The following is a 17,205-nucleotide window of genomic DNA, read 5'->3' as shown; positions in this document are numbered from 1 at the left end:
AGGACTCATAGGGCTTGGAATATAATATTCTGGAAAGCAAAAGAGCTCAGAATGTAACTGAGAATCAACTACCCACCAAAACTGAAAATCCTCTTCCAGGGGAAAGAATGGACTTTCAACAAAATTCAGGGGAATTTCAATTGTTCCTGTTGAAACAACCAGAGCTGAACAGAAAGTTTGATCTTCAAGTACAGGACTCAGGTGAAGCATAGAGAGTGGAGGAGAGGGGTAAAATATGAGGGACTTAATGATGATGAAGTGAATGTATTCCTGCATAGAAAAATGACACTGATAATACTTATATGAAACTTCTCATTTAATAGAGCGGGTAGAAGGAGTTTTTATAGATGAAGCACAGGAGAGAGCTGAATTTGAAGATATAATATATATTGTAAAAATGGAGTCAATGTCTAAAAGGGAAATGTAATGGGAATAAGAGAAAGGAGAATTGGAATAGGCTAAGGTACTTCATATAATAAGATTTTTTTATTATTGCAATGAGCTATTGCAATGATATGGAAGGGGAGGGGAAGGCAAAGGGGAATGAAGGAACCTTTAATCTCATCAGAGATGGCTCAGAGAGGAAACAGCATATATACTCAATGGGGTATAGACATCTAGAGTAAAAAGGAAAGAGGGGGTGAAAAGGGGAGGGGGGATGTGAGTGATGGAGAAAAGGGTGGACCATGGGGGAGAGTGGTAAGATATAACACATTTTCATTTTTACTTCTTGCAAGGGACTGGGATTGGATGGCCTGTCCCGGATGACAGGGCTGGGTGGTTGGTTGCTGGGCCTTAGGGGTAGTATGTGGGCTCAGGGCCTCTTGGCCCCAGGCCCAGTGATCAGTCTGTTATAGCACATTTAAGCAGAGGGACAAAATGAAAGGAGAGAGAAAATATAGTTTATGGTAGTGGGGAGGTATGAATGGAGGGAGTTGCGATCAGCAATGGCAACGGTGGAAAAATATGGAAGTAGCTTTTGTGATGGACTTATAAAAAATGTGATCCACATGAGACAGAGCTGGTAGTGTTGGAACACAGACTGAAGCACATTTAAAATTTTTTTTAATTTTTATTTTTTTCTCTTTCCTTTTTTTATTGCTCATGAGGGTCTTATTTGTTTGGGGAAGGGGGTATTATGTTTACTCTTAAAAATATTTTAGTAATGTATAAAAAAATCATTTGTACAAAAATAAAAAAATAAATATATATATATTTAGATAAATGGGAAAAAACTGAAAAAGAAAAAAAGATTATGCAATCAACAAAACAAGAAATAAGAAATTTACAGAAGTTGCCAAAACTTTTTAGGTTCTACGTTTGTTTTCAATCAAGATTATCACACACTGGGGTAGCTAGGTGGCACAGTGGAGAGAGCACTGGTCCTGGAGCCAGGAGTACCTGAGTTCAAATCTGGCCTCAGACACAATAATTACCTAGCAGTGTGGCCTTGGGCAAGTCACTTAACCCCATTGCCTTGCAAAAACCTAAAAAAAAAAAGATTAGGGCACACAATGTACAAAACATTACACTAATAAAAGTTTTCTTAAAAATTACAGTGGATCAAATAGAAATTAATAACTCCAAGAGACAATAAGAAATTATTCAAATCAAAAGATTTTTAAAAAAAAAGAAAATATAAAGTATATCATATAAAAGCCAACCTATCGGAAAAACATTTCAAGGAATGATAGTCTAAAAAGTATTAGATCACCTGAAATCCATTACCAAAAAAAAAGATACCACATTTCAAAAAATCATTCAATAAAACTGTCCAGATATATTAGAACATATAGGCAAGAGACCCCAAAATGAAAATTCCCAGGAAACTTATTTGCAAAATCAAGATTTTCAAGATCACATAAAAATTATTGCAAGCATCCAGAAAAAGAGAATTGAGATAACAAGCATCCACAGTTGAGATTACACAAGATTTAGAAGCTAGAACAATAAATGAACAGAGAACATAGAATGAGATATTCCAAAAGGCAAAAGATTCGTATCTATAACCAAGAATAACTTACCCAGTCACACTGAGTAGTATCCTACAAGGGAAAAATGAAACTTTTTTTTTCCAGAGTGATTAAAATGGTTTTTATTAAGATATCTTAACAAAATGGCACACCTCTCTCATGGTGGGAGGGAGGGAGGGGCAGGGAAATCCCAACATACAAGCTCTTGTATGCATTTTGAAAGACTTTGTTCCTGTCCTATTCATGCCAGTCATAGGCTGGGGTCACAAATCTTTTTTTTCTTTTTTTTTAAATTTAATTTAATTTTTTTTAATTCTCATATGGTACCAATTTTTTTTACATTAATAAAATATTCTTGTTTAAGAGTAAACAAAATACCCCTCCCCCCATGAATACAGACTTGCTTGGGCAATAAAGTAAAGGGGAGAGAAAAAAAATTAAAATAGAAAAATAATAGTAATAATTGTAGGTATGGCCAGGTGGCGCAATGGACCGAAGTACCACCTCTGGAGCCACGAGCACCCAAGCCCACATCCAGCCCCATAGACCCAACAATCACCCAGCCGTGTGACATGCAGGCCACCCGATCCCCACTGCCCTGCAAAAACAAAAAAGAAGAAAAAAAAAGACCCAACATAAAATTAAATAGTAATCATAGTAGGGGTGGCTGGGTGGCAGACAGAGCATTGACCCTTGAGCCAGGAGCACCCGGGTCCAAATCTGGCCTCAGACACCCAAAGATCACCCTGCTATGTGGCCCCAGGCAGGCCACCCAGCCCCATTTGCCCTGTACCCTCCACCTAATAATAATAATAATAATAATAATAATAATAATAATAATAATAAAATGTGCTTCAGTCTGTGTTCCAACACCAACAACTCTGTCATGAGTGGATCACATTCTTTATGGTAAGTCCATCACAAAAGTTGCTTCCATATTTTTCCACCATTGCCATTGCTGATCGCAACTCCCTCCTTTCTTATTTCTCCACTACCATGTACTATATTTTCTCTCTCCTTTCACTCTGACTCTGCTTTAGGGTCACTGAGTGGTACAGCAGACAGATCCCTGGTCCTGGGGCCAAGAAGCCCTGAGCCCCCAGGTACCCTTAGGCCCAGAATCCACCTGGCCCTATGGTCCTGGACAGGCCTTCCAATCCCAGCCCCTTGCAAGAAGTAAAAAAGAAAATGTGTTATATCTGACCACTCCCCCCATGGTCCATCCTCTCCTACTTTATTCACATCCCCACCCCTTCCCCCCTGATCCCCCCTCCTTCTTACTCCAGATGCATATACCCCATTGAGTATATATGCTATTTCCTCTCCTAGTCACCTCTGATGAGAGCAAAGTTTCCCTCATTCCCCCTTGCCTACCCCTTTCCATATCATTGCAATAGCTCATTGTAATAAAAAAAAATCTTATATGAAATATCTTGGCCTATTCCCCCTCTCCTTTTTCTTTCTCCCATTAAATTTCCCTTTTTTTCCTATTGACTCCATTTTTACACCATATTTTATCTCCAAATTCAGCTTTCTCCTGTGCTTCAACTATAAAAGCTCCCTCTACCTGCTCTGTTAACTGACAAGGTTCATATGAGTATTATCAGTGTCATTTTTCTGTACAGGAATACATGCAGTTCATCATCATTAAGTCCCTCATATTTTCCCCCTCTCCTCCAAACTCCATGCTTCACCTGAGTCTTGTATCTGAAGATCAAACTTTCTGTTCAGCTCTGGCCATTCCAAGAGGAATATTTGAAATTCCCCTGGTTCATTGAAAGTCCATCTTTTTCCCTGGAAGAGGACATTCAGGCTTGCTGGGTAGTTCATTCTTGGCTGCATTCTAAGCTCTTTTGCCTTCCGGTATATTATATTCCAAGCCCTACGAGCTTCCAATGTAGTTGCTGCTAAGTTCTGTGTGATACTGACTGCAGTTCCATGATATTTGAACTGTGTCCTTCTGGCTGCTTGTAATATTTTCTCTTTGACTTGGGAGTTCTGGAACTTGGCTATAATATTCCTAGGGGTTTGTTTTTGGGGATCTCTTTCTGGGGGGGGGGCGGGTCGGTGGATTCTCTCCATTTCTATTTTGCCTTCTGCTTCTAGAATATCAGGGCAATTTTCCTGTAGTAATTCTTTGAAAATGATGTCAAGGCTTTTTTCCTGATCATGACTTTCAGGTATTTCAATAATTTTTAAATTATCTTTCCTAGGCCTGTTTTCCATATCAGTTGTTTTTTTCAATGAGATATTTCACATTTTCTTCTAATTTTTTCATTTTTTTTGGTTTTGAAATATTGATTCCTGATTTCTGGTAAATTCATCAATCTCCCTGAATTCTATTCTTTGTCTGAAGGATTTGTTCTCCTCAGAGAGTTTTCTTATCTCTTTTTCCATCTGTCCAATTTTGCTTTTTAAAGCATTCTTCTCCTCAATAACTTTTTGAACTGTTTTATCCATTTGGCCTAGGCTAGTTTTTAGAATGCTATTTTCTTCAGCATTTTTTTGGATTTCCTTGACTAAGCTGCTGACTTCATTTTCATGTTTTTCCTGCATTTCTCTCTTTTCTTTTCCCAGTTTTTCTTCCAACTCCCTCATTTGATTTTCAAAGTCTTTTTTTGAGCTCTGTCATAGCCTGAGCCCAATTTCTGTTTTTTCTTGGAGTCTTTAGATGCAGAAGCTTGTGCTTCCTCATCTTCAGACTGAGTATTTTGATCCTTCTTGGGCTCATATGCAAAATATTTCTCAATGGTCTTCCTCTTGTTTCTCGGCTTGCTCATTTTCCCAGCCTGGGCCTGGTTTGGGGTGCTTCCTGAGCTTTTGGGACACTCCCACGAGGGTCTCAGTGTGTGAGGCTCTGTCCTCCCTCTTAGTCTGTGAATGACCATAAGCGCCTCCCTCTGCCATGGGGCTGAGTTGGGGAGGGGCCTGCTGTTCTATTGGGGGGGGCCTAGACTGGGATCAGGATCTGAATGTGGTCAGAAACCCAGAGTCCTGTTCCAGATGGGGTCACAAATCTAAAAATCAAAAATGAATCTTTAATGAAATCAATCATTCCTGATTGATTTCTAAAAAAATGAAACATTTTGATTGAAAATCAAATATGAAGGGGGCGGCTAGGTGGCACAGTGGATAAAAGCACTGGCTCTGGAGTCAGGAGTACCTGGGTTCAAATCCGGTTTCAGACACTTAATACTTACCTAACTATGTGACCTTGGGCAAGCCAATTAACCCCATTTGCCTTGCAAAAAAAAAAAAAAAAGAAAATCAAATATGAAAGTGAAAAAAAAATTAAGACAAATACAGTGAATAAAATCAAAAGGGACTTTATAATGATGAACTATTTCCATTCTAATGGAGGTGGAATGGAGGAGGTGGGGAAGAAAAAGGTCCTTTCAGAGCCCTAATGTCATGTTAGTCATATGAAACAAAAGATCTATAAATGGGTTTTTTTTGGTTTTTATTGAAGACTGACAACAATGAGACCTCATACCAAAACTTGTGGTTTGCAGCCAAAGCAGTTTTTAGGGGAAATCTTATATTTCTAAATGCTTACATGAATAAAATAGAGAAAGGAGAAATCAATTAATTGAGCATGCAACTAAAAAAGCTAGAAAAAAGAAAAAATTATAAATCCCTAATTAAATACTAAATTAGAAATTCTGAAAATCAAAGGAGAAATTAATAAAATTGAAAAATAATAAAATTTTTGAACTAATAAATAAAACATGTTAGTTTTACAAAAAAATAATAAAAAATATAAACTTCAGTCAATATGATTTTTAAAAAAGTAGGGGCAGCTAGGTGGCACAGTGGATAGAGCACTGACCCTGGAGTCAGGAGGACCTGAGTTAAAATCTGGCCTCAGACATTTAATACTCACTCATCTGTGTGACCTTGGGCAGGTCATTTAATGCCATTGCCTTGCAAAAGAAAAAATAAAGGAAACCAGCTTAGCAAAATAAAAACTCATCACCAATGAGAAGGGAATTAAAGTAAGAATTTAGTTATTTTTCCCTAATGTATGCCAATAAGTCTGAAAATATAAGTGAACTAGATGAATATTTGCAAAAATATAAATTACTCAGATTAGCAGATGAGGAAATAAAATACTTAAATAACCCCATTTGAGAAAAAGAAATTGAATAAGTCATCAATGAACTTCCTAAGAAAAAATCTCCAAGATCAGTTGGATTAATAAATGAATGCTACCAAACATTTACAGAATAATTAATTCCAATGCCATATTAACTATTTTAAAAAATAGGTAAATAAGGGTTTCTGTCAAAATTAACCAATGACACCAATGTGATGTTGATACCTAAACCAAGAAGAACCAAAACAAAGAAAATATAGAAAAATTTCCTTAATGAATATTGATACAAAAATTTTGAATAATATATTAGCAAGTTATCACTAGGATAACTATGATCAGATAGGATTATACAAGGAATTCAGGGACAGTTCGATATTAGGAAAACAAACAGTATAATTGACCATATCAATGACAAAACTAACAAAAATTATCTGATTATCTCAATAAATGCTGAAAATACTTTGGAAATAATACAGCACCCATTCTTATTAAAAACACATGAGTCCATAAATGTAAATGGAGTTTCCCTTAAAATGGTAAGCAATATCTATCTAAAACCATCAGCAAATATTATATGTAATGGGGATAAGCTAGATGCCTTCCCAGTAAGATCAGGGGTGAAAAAAAGGATACCCATTATCACTACTAGTATTCAATATTGTATTAGAAATGCTAACTTTAGCAGTAAGAGTTAAAAAAAAGAAACTGAAGGAATTGGAATAGGCAATGAGGAAACAAAACTCTCGTTCTTTTCAGATGATATGATGGTATACTTAGAGAATCCTAGAAAATCAACAAAAAACTACTTGAAACAAAAAGCAATTTGAAACAACTACTTTAGCAAAGTAGTAGAATAAAAATAAACCTATATAAATCATCAACATTTCTATTTTTTACCAACAAAGCTCAGCAGCATGAGATAGAAAGAGAAATTACATTTAAAGTAACTATAAACAACAAAAAATAGTTGAGAAACTATTTGTCAAGACAAACCAGAAATTATATGAACACTATTACAAAACATTTTTCACACAAATAAAATCATATCTAAATAATTGGATAAATGTCGATTGCTCATTCTTAGACCAAGCTAATCTAATAAAAATGGAAATCCTACTTAAATTAAATTATCTATTCAGTGCCACATCAATCAAACCACTAAAAATTATTTTATAGAGCTAGGAAAAAAACAAAATTCATCTGTCAGAATAAAAGGTCAAGAATATCAAAGGAATTAATGAAAAAAAATGCAAAGGAAGGTAGCCTGGTTGTACCTGATCTAAAACTATATTATAAAGCAGCAATCATCAAAACTGTATGGTACTGATTAAGAAATAGAGTAGTGGATCAGTGGAATAAATAAATTAAAAGAAACAGTAGAATATAACTATGGTAATTTACTGTTTGAAAAATCCAAAGACTCCAGCATCTAGAATAAGAACTCAGTATTTGACAAAACTGCTGAGAAAACTGGAAAACAGTATGACAGAAGCTAAGCATAGATCAACATCACATACTCCATACCAAAATAAGGTCAAAAATACGGAAATTAGAAATAAAGGGTGATACCATAAACCAATTAGGAGAACAAGGAATAGTTTATCAGATCTTTGGAGAGAGACAGAGTTTATGACTAAACAAAGAGAAAACATAATAAATTGCAAAATGGATAATTTTGATTACATTAAATTTTAAAGGTTTTATTCAAATAAAACAAATGCAACCAAGATTTGAAGGAATGAAAAAGTTGGGGAAACAATTTTCACAGCAATTGTTTCTGATAAAAGACTCATTTCTGAAATATATAGAGAAAGCTGAGTCAAACTTTTCAGAGCAAGTCATTCTCCAATTGATAAATGGTTAAAGACAGGAATTTTCAGATGAAGAAATGAAAATTAACTATAATCATATTAAAGAGCTAGTACTCTGTCATCTAACTGCCATCTAACTGCCCCTCTAAATCATTATTGATTAGAGAAATACAAATTAAAGCTACTCTGAGGTACCACCTCACACCTATCAGATGGACTAAAATGACAAAACAGGAAAACGATCAATACTGAAGAGGATGTGGGAAAACTGGAACACCAATGCACTGTTGGTGAAGTTGTGAACTGATCCAATCATTCTGGAGAGTAATTTGGAACTATGCCCAAAGGGCAATAAATAAAACTGTGTAAACCTTTTTGATTCAACAATACCACTACTAGGTCTTTATCCTGAGATCATAAAAAAGGGGGAAAGACCCACAGATACAAAATATTTATAGCTCCTCTTTTTGTGGTGGCAAATAGTTGGAAATTGAGGGGATGTCCATCAACTAGGGAATGGTTGAACAAGTTATAGTATATGAATATAATGGAATACTATCATTCTATGAGAAATCATGAACAACCAGACTTCAAAAAAGCCTGGAAAGACTTGCATGAATTGATACTGAGTGAAATGAGCAGGATCTGGAGAACATGGTACACATAAACAACAACATTGTGAGATGATCAGCTATATTGGATTCAGCTCCTCTCAGCAGTTCAGTGATCAAGGACAATCCTAAAAGACTTGTGATGGAAAATGCCATGAATTCTGAAAGCAGAGCAAAGCATACTATGTTCACTTTTTAAAGAATCTTTTATATTTTTTTCTCATGTTTTTTTCCCCTTTAGTTCTAATTTTTCTTTCTCAACTTGACTAATATGGAAATATGTTAAGCAAGATTGTGCAGGTACAACCTATGTAAGATTGTTCGCTATCATGGGGAGGGAGGGAGGGGGAAGCAATGGTGTAGAAAAATGTGGGAAAAGCTTATAAAAAGAAGAATGTTGAAAACTATCTTTTCGTTTAATTGGAAAAAATAAAACAAAATAATATAAAAAAGGAGGGATATTTCCAAATTCTTTCTGTGGCACAAATATTGTCTTCATCTCCAAACAAGAAGATATCAAAATAAAAGAAAACTATAAATCACAAAGAATATACATTGTGGTCAGATTTGGATTTACATGGAGAATGTAGGATTAATTAGTTTAAGACAGCTCTAAAATTTAATCATGTTGATAATAAAAATAACAAAAATCTTATTATTAAATCAATAGATATAGAAAAAGCTTTTGATAAAATATAACACTCATTTCTGTTAAGAAAATATTAGAAAACATTGTCAATAAACATTGTGTTTAATGTGTTTCAAGCACTGTTACAAGCTCTAAAGGTACAAAGAAAGGTCAAAGACAGTCTGCTTATAGTCTAATAGGGAGGCAACATGCAAATGACTGTGTACAATTAAGTTAAATACAAGATAAATTAAAATAATCAATAAAAGGAAGGCACTAGATTTAAAGGATATCAAGAAAGATATCCTGTTTTATATAGGATTTTAGCTACAACTTGAAGGAAACCAGTACACAGAGATAAGGAAGAAGAGAGCATTCTAAATATCTGGGACAGCCAGAGAAAATGCCTAGGAAATTGCATTTCAGTGCTGGGGAAAATGGATCTTTCCTTGATTTGAAAAATGATATATATCTAAAACCAAGAGTCAGCATTATATGATAATGAGGATAAATTAGAATCCTTTGCAGTAAAATTAGAGTGAAACCAGAATGCCCTTTGTCACCATTTTTACTTGACTTAGTAACTGAAATGTTGGTAATAACAATAAAATGAGTAAAAATATTGAAGGAATAGGTAAAAAAGAAACAAAATTATCATTTTTTATAGATATTATGATAGTATACTTAAAGAACCCCAGAGTCAACTAAAAATTAATTGAAACAATTAATAACCAGCAAAGTTGCAGTATATAAAATAAAACACAAATCATCAGCATTTCTGTGTAATACCAATAATACCCAGAATACAAAGATAGAAAAATTCCATTTAAAATAACTGCAGAATGCATAAAATACTTTAGATCTGCCTTCTAAAAGATATACAAGAATTTTATAAATGCAATTATGAACCACTGTTTGCAAAAATGGACCCAAATAATTAGAGAAATATTAATTTCTCTTGGGCAGGCCAAGGCAATATAATAAAAATGACAATACTGCCTAAATTAATTTACTTATTTAGTGCCATATCAATCAAACTACCAGGGGCTTATTTTATTGAGCTAGGAAAAGTAATAATGAAATTCATATGGAGGTACAAAAGGTCAGGAATCTCAAGGGAAATTAATTCTCAAGTGGGAAGAAAAGGGACCTAGCATTTCCAGACCTCAAATTATTCTGCAAAGCAGTAATTCTCAAAACAATTTAGTATTGGTTAAAAAATAGAGAGATCAATCAATGGAACAGATTAGGTTCATAATATACAGAAGCAAATAAACCTAGTAGCTTAGTGTTTGATAAACACAAAAGAGCTAAGGCTCTTGAATAAGGATTCATTATCTGATTTTTGAAAAACTGCTAGAAAAATTGGATATCAGAATGGAATGAATTAGGTTTAGACCAATACTTCATAACAGATATGAAGATAAGCTCCAAATGGATATGTGAACTGGATATAAAAGGTCATATCATAAACAAATTATAGAAACAAGGAAAAAATATCTATCAGATCTCTAAATAGGACAAGAGTTTATAACTCAATAAAGGACAGAGCTCTAAATTACTAATAATTCTAAAAATGCAAGTTAAAGTAATTCTATTCCACTTTAAGAATAGCAAAGGGGGGGGGGGAACAGAATGACAAATATTGGAAAGACTATGGGAAAATGGGAATGGGTCCAACTGGGAAGAAATTTGAAATTATACAGGAAAAAAACCTGCTAAATGATGTATACCCTTCTTCTATGTCTATACCCCCAAAGAATTTTTCAAAAAAGATAAAAAGGATTGATATGTTTTTTAAAAATACTCTCATGTTGGCAAAGAATAAAAAACTAAGTGAATATTCAGCAATTGAGTCATAACTGAACAAACTGTGATATGAGAAAATAATGGAATAGCAATTTTTCTGTAAGAAATAAGGAAAAAGACAATTTTAAACAGGAAAATTTGAGTTGATATAAAACAAAGTGAGCAGAACCAGAAGAATAATTTATACTGAAACATCAATATTATTAAAAAAGAACAATTTGAAAAGACTTAAGAATAATGATCATCTAAAAGATTAACCACATTCCATGGAGCTGATTAAAAAAAAGTACACTATCCCCTTATGATAAATAGTGGATTAATATGCAAAATATGAAATTTATTTTTGAATGTAATCAATATGAGACTTTTTCTTAACTGATGTGCAAAGCAAAGGCTCTGTGTTTTTTCCTTTTTTTTCTTCCCTTGCTATGGATAGGGAAAGAAAAAATAAATACTTGAACATTTAAAAAAAATAAAAATGTTTTCCCTGCCATCTGACATGTCTATCTACTACATCTTGATTTTCCATAAGAGCTAATGCTATCTGTACCATCAGGCCCCAAAATCAGAAACCTACATCAGTTCTGTGTAGTTACACCTGGAGAACCGGGGCTTTCACCTCATCTCTCATAGTCAATTCCCTACTGCCTCCACTTCTCCATAGAATCTTCAAAAACATCACCACAAATATTAGCAAAGTAGATGCCTAAGTACTCTATGTCAAAAGCACAGATCATGGTGTGTCCATTATTGTCAAGCCTTGGAAACTTTGACCATTTCCTAAAGTCCCAAAATATTTCCTATAGAATTGAAGTCATATACATCCCTCCCTATCATCACACCATGGTGGTTAGTGTTCAAGCAGACCCACATACTCCTCTCCCTTCCTCCCAACCTTGGAGGTTTTTACTCTCCTGATGATCTGTTGCCAGACCTGTATTCAAAGCCTTTCCAGTTCAAAAGATCTTTCAGAGCTTTTGTTGTTCTGGCATTTCCCACCCTTTGAGCTTCAGGGGAAATTAAAATTTATATAAAAATGTAATCCCAGAATACCTAGCTACTGAAGGTTAATTATGTTTGTTCTCTCAATTAGATAAATGCCTTACTTTATGTTTAACTATGCTACATACAAAGAGCCTCTACATGTAATAAGACATGTGATTCCCTACAATACTATAATGTATGAAAGGCAAGTGTTTTTATCCCTAAATTGCAAAGGAAAAAACTGAGACTCGAAGAGATTGTGATTTCTCCATAGCCATAGAAGAGCTATTTTTTTAAACCTGAATCTTCTCTTCCTTTGCAATAGATATTTCCTCTCCAAATTCAGATTTGACATTTGGTACCTATTGGTTTGACTGGACATTTTCACAAAACTGTCATAAGTTAGGGTTTATTGCCAGCAATGACATCTTTCATTTTTCTGGTGGGGAGCCTTTGATATGTGTAATAAACATGGTAACAAATGCCTAATGAACTGAATTGGTGAATTTCTCCAAGTATTCAAAAATTGTTCAACAAATTCCAAACAAATGTTTAATATGCATTTCTTAATGGAACATGATCAGATGATCAGATAATTTCAAAGTAATGCTGCTTGGTCTCACAAAATTTGCTTTGCATAGAATTTTCTTGACTTTGCCCAAGGCATGATTCAAAGAGTAATTTTTTTTTAACTATAGATCTTTACTGGCTTTCTTTCACAGTTCATTATTGGGGTGTTTCATAGCAAATAATGCATTTGTCAAGAAATATCCATTCACAAACATGTATACAAATTTAGAAAATTTGATGAATTATCAATTTTCTTTTTATGATGGTAAGAGATTACAGAGTTTGACATCACCTTAGAAAATTTCCATTTCTCAGCTAAAGAAAAAAATATACATGTAGAGAAATCACTTTGTAACTGTTTAAAAATTGTGGTGTTCTCTAATTAAATGATATCAATATTGTATGTTCTACAAAGCAAAGTCTTACTTTGTTTCACAAAAGCCTTTTCCAATGCTTTATCTTGGTATAGTATTGACCCTAGTACCTTAGAAGACTGTGCCAATAGAACACAAACTTGGGCAGGGTCTCTTATGCTGGAATAGTTTTGAATATATTCCTGGAAACAGACTGTTTACTTTCCAAGAAACTGCCTAACTACCTATGGAGATAGTTATAACTTAATAATGATATAATTAGAACTTAATATATATATATGTAATATTATACTAATATATTATTGTCCTTCATATTATATTATAATATAATAATAATTAACACTAATAATAAATTATTTGGATTTGTCAATCTATAAAATAAAGAAAAATATAAAACTGCCCCTAGGTCCATGTAACCTTCTTCTACTTTTGTAGTAATAATATTAGAGAAGCAGAAAATGATAATAATCATATAGTTTTCCAATCATCTATAAATATTAACTTATCTGTTGGTACTTCAAATGTGAGAAGCTTAACCAAAGAATAATAGACAGGTATATTACTACAAGTGTCTCAAACAATCTAGACATTCTTAGTGTAGATAGAACTAGAAAGTGAAAGGAAGATGCCATTAAATGGGAAGATGCCTTGCAGGCTCTTCTTGGAAATGTTAATGAAACAATGGATTTTGTCATGCATCCAAATGTGAAGAGAAATATTTTGTGGGACATTTGGTTACTTTGGTATATTCATATGTATTCATAAGGAGACTACAAAGAAATGATTGCAGTTTATAAGATGATATTTGTTACAGAATATAAAGAGGCAAGAAAATTCTAAAAATGTAATAAGAACCTCCAAATTAAATCAATATATGGTATATTTTTAAAATTTTTTAAATTATTATTTAAGGTAATGGGGCTAAGTGACTTGCCCAAGGTCACACAGCTAAGATAATTATTAAGTGTCTGAGACTGGATTTGAACTTAGATTCTCCTGACTCCAAAGCCAGTGCTCAATCCACTGTGCCACCCAGCTGCCCCCAAAATATGGTATATTTAATATTTGATAATGTCATTACAAAGATGAGAATAAAGAAAGATGGCAAAAAAAGCAGTTAGATTATAAGAAATAAATAATCAAAGACATGGAGACAGAACACACACACATACACACACATACAAACATACACATACATATATAATATTTTCTTAGAGAAGAGGGTTAAGAGATGCTAGATGTGGCAAGTCATAAGTAATATCAAAAAATTTTCATTTTTTAATAGACAGGAAATGATTGGATACCAATATAGAAGTCATTTCTGAATTAGCTGTCTATGAAAATTCTGATAATTGATTTGTGAAAACAAAGACAAAAAGCAATATCTATCTAGAAGAAATTATATAAATAAAAAGATTACTTGGCATTCAATTCAGACAAATCCATCATGAGCTAATTAAACAAGCTTATCTACACCAAAAAAATAGGAACTGAATTGAGGAATAACATCAATGCAGACTATTACCATTTTCTAAGAAACTTTAATGTAAATCAATAACTACAACAAAGAAATGAAAAGAACCTTAGATACTATATCAGTCACAAAAAAAATTTTGTCTTCTTACTATTCTAAGAGTTATGACAGCCAGGGGCAACACTAATTTAGGGTACAAATTTATTTTTCTAATTAATTTTTTTAAATTTATTTTTTATTCTCATTTTTACATTAATAAAATATTCTTGTTTACAAGTAAACAAAATACCCCTCCCCCCCATGAATATAGATAGACTTGCTTGGGTGAAAAAAGTAAAGGGGAGAGAAAAAAATTAAAATTAAAAAAATAATAGTAATAATTGTAGGTATGGCCAGGTGGCGCAATGGACGAAGCACCAGCCCTGGAGCCACGAGCACCTGAGCCCATATCCAGCCTTGTAAACCCAACAATCACCCAGCCATGTGACATGCAAGCCACCTGATCCCCACTGCACTGCAAAAACCAAAAAGAATTAAAAAAAAAAAGACCCAAAATAAAATAAAATAGTAATAATAGTAGGAGTGGCTAGGTGGCAGACAGAGTATTGGCCCTTGAGCCAGGAGCACCCGGGTCCAAATCCGGCCCCAGACACCCAAAGATTAATTAATTATTTTTAATTTTGCAAAAACTCTGCCTTCTTTCCCTCCTACCCTACCTCTATTTGAAAGTAAAAGTGTTACCAATGGGATTTGGGGGTCACCAGATAAACACAGGAATTTGAGAGCCACTGAAAAGCAAAAGAATTTGCACATTCTCCAGGATGTTAAAACTGCTCTGGATTTTATTATAGCAACTTATTACAAATATCCAGGTTATAACTCCTAGAAAAGCAGTAGTCACTTTAAGAATAGGCTAGGTGAAGTATGACTAAGAGTAAGAGAGAAGAAAGAGAGGTATGTGTGTGTGTGTGTGTGTGTGTGTGTGTGTGTGTGTGTGAGAGAGAGAGAGAGAGAGAGAGAGAGAGAGAGAGAGAGAGACAGTCCCAGCCACTTGGCATGGGGGCCCATGGTGAACCACTAACATGGACCTAGCATGGGATCATATGGTCTAAGAAGGAGAGATGTAGACATCCTGCAAGATTGAAGGATAAGAATCAAAAAGAGACCAGAAGGGGCAGTGCTTGCTACTAAATACACATCTATGGTAGGTTGGGCAAGGGATGGCACTGGGGGAGTGGTCCTATACCTTGGGCCAGATATCTTCCAATGGCAGGCTATGTAAAGATCCCTTCCTGTCCTAAGGTTCATGACATGTCATTTCTGATCACACCAGTGTTGTACTGGTCCTTCCTGTCTCAAGGTTAAGTGGAGGGGAAAATGGAGGACAAGATACAAAAATAATAAGGTCAAGGGAAGATAAGATACAATCCACAGGGGGTCAGTTTACATCTCAGGAGCAAACAGCCTTCCCCAATTAACAAGATTTTAATCATACATTCATAATTCTCTGCATCAAAAGAAAAACAAAACTCCAGTTACAAACATGTAAAATCAAGTGGAACATTTCCACATTGGGCATGTCCAAAAAGAGAAATAGAAACTTCATTCTGTACTCAGAGTCTTTATCTCTCTTTTGGACACCTTGGCTTATCATTTCACCTAAAGGTATAATTGATCATTGTTCCTAAATCTTTCAAAGTTGTTTGTCTTTGTAATGTATTTATCATTGTAAAAATTGTGGTTTTACCCACTTCACTCTACATCAATTCATACAAGTCTTCCCAAGAGTCTCTGAATCATCCCCTTCCATCATATTTTATACTTCAATAGTATTCCAGCGCAATTACATGCCATATAACTTGCTTGGCCTTTCCCCAGCTGATGATCATGCCCTCAAATTCCCTTTCTTTGCTATTTCAAAAAAGAGTTATTGGGGTATAATGTTATTCATAGGGAATGTTTGATTAGAATGTACAATAAATGAGGGGAAATGATATAAAATCATTCTTGAAATATAAGTAAAATGAGCGAAAAAGCATTTACAGAAATGCTAATAGTATTAATTTAGCTACTATTTGCAAAGAGGAAAGCAAGGCTGAGGGCTATCTATATAGTGAAATGGTAGATAATAAGATGACTGAGGTAAAACACTGATGATTAAGTCTGAGATACAATGAGTTCTCTCACCAGTCAGACAGTATGGCTCCAAGATAGGAATTTCCAATCTGAATGTCTTAGTTTCTTCAGGGAGATTGGAGTCAATTATGTGAAGGGCCTTAAATGATAAACAGAGGAATTGTATTTTATCTTAGATTCAAGACAGAACTATGTTAGGAATACAATACCAACTTGGCAGCAATATGGAGGTTATATTAGAGAGGAGAATGACTGGAGGCAAGGAGACCAATTAGGAAATTATTTTGGTTGTTTAGGCAAGAGGTGATAAAGACTTGAACTAGAATGATAGTTAAATAAATCAGGAAAAAAAGGATGGATGCAAGAGATCAAATTCTAGAAAAAAATCTCCTCTTGTTTTAAAAGATCAAAAGGAGGTTTCCAAATGAATTTGAATCCTATAGAAACTATTACAGGAAGAATTACAGCTTCTAAAGTTAATGATGGGGCAGCTAGGTGGCACAGTGGATAGGAGAACCTGAGTTCAAATCCAGACTCAAACATCTAATAATTACCTAGCTGTGTGACCTTCAGTAAGTCACTTAATCCCATTGCCTTAAATAAATAAAATTTTAAAAAAGAAATATAAAAAAAAGAGTTAATGGATGATATTTTTGGACATGGTCAATGTGAGAATTTGTTTTCTTAAATGTCATTTGTATAAGGATTTTTCTTTTCTTTGAGTATTACATGTAAATCA

The sequence above is a fragment of the Macrotis lagotis genome, chromosome 7 (genome assembly GCF_037893015.1).
Source record: "Macrotis lagotis isolate mMagLag1 chromosome 7, bilby.v1.9.chrom.fasta, whole genome shotgun sequence".
NCBI classification, from domain to species: domain Eukaryota; kingdom Metazoa; phylum Chordata; class Mammalia; order Peramelemorphia; family Peramelidae; genus Macrotis; species Macrotis lagotis.
The sequence above is the reverse complement of the archived record's forward strand: the minus strand, read 5'-3'. Positions refer to the sequence as shown.